This window comes from Tiliqua scincoides, chromosome 10, assembly GCF_035046505.1.
Source record: "Tiliqua scincoides isolate rTilSci1 chromosome 10, rTilSci1.hap2, whole genome shotgun sequence".
Taxonomy (NCBI): domain Eukaryota; kingdom Metazoa; phylum Chordata; class Lepidosauria; order Squamata; family Scincidae; genus Tiliqua; species Tiliqua scincoides.
In genome coordinates this window covers 3,061,927-3,064,426 of record NC_089830.1, presented here as the reverse complement: position 1 = coordinate 3,064,426, position 2,500 = coordinate 3,061,927, and positions in this window count along the sequence as shown.

The following is a 2,500-nucleotide window of genomic DNA, read 5'->3' as shown; positions in this document are numbered from 1 at the left end:
TGGCAACCACGCATTTTGGCTGCCTATTAAGACCAGTCCATACTTGGGCGTGGTCAGCCCACCCAGGAGTCTGTGGAACTCCTTGCCACAGGAACTAATGATGGCATCTTGCCTAGATGCCTTTAAGAGGGGATTGGACAAATTCCTGGAGGAAAAGTTCATCACAGGTTACAAGTCTTGGTAGGTATGTGCAAGCTCCTGGTTTTAGAGGTAGGCTACCTCAGATTGCCAGATGCAGGGGAGGGCACCAGGACGCAAGTTGTGCCTGTTGTCTAGCGCCTGTTGTCTGAAGCATTTGGTGGCCCACTGTGAGACACAGGACACTGGACTAGATGGGCCTTTGGCCTGATCCAGTAGGGCTCTTATGTTCTTATGAGGCCAACTGAGGCGCATGCCTCAGGCTACAGACCAGGTGGGTATGCCTTCCACTCCCTGCCTGCCTATTTCTGTAAGTCCTTTTGCTGCTCCCTGGTTTTGAAAAGGAAGACCCTGCTCCCTGCTTTTGAAAACCTGCTTCTGAAAACCTGCTCCCTGGTTTTGAAAAGGAACTGAAATGTGGAGGAGAGAAGGGTGTGAGCTAGAGTGCCTGAGAAATCTAGGGAGCAAGAGAAAGTGCGATGGAGGTGGCTAGTTCACCAACAGGTTAGCGGTGTGGCCTTTAGTATGTTGCCTGTGACCAGAACTTTCTTTGTATTAAGCAAAGAACGTTTATTTTGAAGCACGTCTCAGACACGTTACTGGCTCAGGAAGGAAAGAATCGTCAGCTCTTCAGAGATGGAAAGTGGTTCAAGGGAAGCGCCACCTCCCCACAATGTTTAGATGCGACTTTCTCTTGTCCCACTGTTGCCTCTGGCCAAACAGCTTTCGCAGGTTTTGGAACGAATACAAAAACCTGCCACACCTATTTACCAGAGACAAGTGTATACACACACCATGAGGGGGATTCATCTTTCCATTCAGTTTTTTCAACACTCTTGAAAAAGAGCACAGCCGAGGTCTGCCTCGAGCTTCATTCTGTCACGAATTAAGCTCCAGAATTCCATTCTTATGGTGTCCTGCCATCCTTCTTCCTTTTCCAATCCAGGGAGTGGAAATGGTGCATCTCCAGGTAAGGGGGGCAGCATTTGCCACCCTCAAACAGAGGCTGTTGGCTGTACCAACACCAACACGGGAAGCTGGACTAGATGGGCCTATGGCCTGATCCAGTGGGGCTGTTCTTATGTAACACCTGCACAGAGCGCGTTCCTGGCACCAAAGCCCTTCTCGAAGGAAACACATTTTCAGCTGCTCCTTCTCGGGCACAACTAGCCACCAAAGAGGCAAGTGGGTGCTAACAACCAAGATGCCAACCAGAAGGGCTTGGCCAAGGCGCGTCTTGCAGCTCACTTGGAAGCAAAGGGGTTAAAGAGCTGGTTAAAGAGCAAAGGGGTTAAGAGGGAGCTGGAACAGACTCCCCTGTGCTGTTTGCTCAGTTCAAAAGAGTGTTCTCTCCAACTGTGCCCGGCCACATCTTGCCCACTGGGCACTGTTGCCCCCACTGTCTCCACCTGTAGCTGAGAAGGACCACTGGTGGAGCTGAAACAGAGACGCCTGCGTTGGCTCGGTCATGTCGTGAGAATGGATGATGGCCGGATCCCAAAGGATCTCCTCTATGGAGAACTTGTGCAAGGAAAGCACCCTACAGGTAGACCTCAGCTGCGATACAAGGACATCTGCAAGAGGGATCTGAAGGCCTTAGGAGTGGACCTCAACCGGTGGGAAACCCTGGCCTCTGAGCGGCCCGCTTGGAGGCAGGCTGTGCAGCATGGCCTTTCCCAGTTTGAAGAGAAGAGGCAAAGAAGGAAGGCCCATAGCCAGGGAGACAGACTAGGGACAGACTACACTTGCTCCCAGTGTGGAAGGGATTGTCACTCCCGAATTGGCCTTTTCAGCCACACTAGATGCTATTCCAGAACCACCTTTCAGAGCACGACACCAGAGTCTTTCGAGACTGAAGGTTGCCAACGATAAAGCGCAACCTTCGTTTGCCAGGGTGGGAATTTCTATTCCAAGCAGCTCTTGATTTTAGCAAGGGGAACGGCGTGAGTGAAAGCTCCCTCCCTCCCGCTCCTGCTCCGGAAGGTCTAAGCCTCGTCCCCCTGGAGAAAAAATGTGCCTGTTTATTTGAACTTCATTTCTATCAGATCCTATTCCATACAACTGGCTGGCTATTTATTTGATCATGCCGGGGAGAGAAGTCTCCTCCAGCGGTAAGGAACCCTTGGCCCTCTCAAGTAGAGCAACAGAGGCAGGGACCCATTAACTGGATGCTGGCAGTCTGCAGGGTGGGGGAGCCAGGAACATGGACAGCACCAGCCTCTTGTTCCTCTGCATCCCATCTCAGGTTCCCTCCAGAACGGGGCCAGAATTCCAGGATGGTGATGGTTATTATTGCTAAAACCAGTGTCATCACTTTAGCGCAGGGGTGTTCAAACCCCTGCCCGGGGGCCAGATGGGGCCT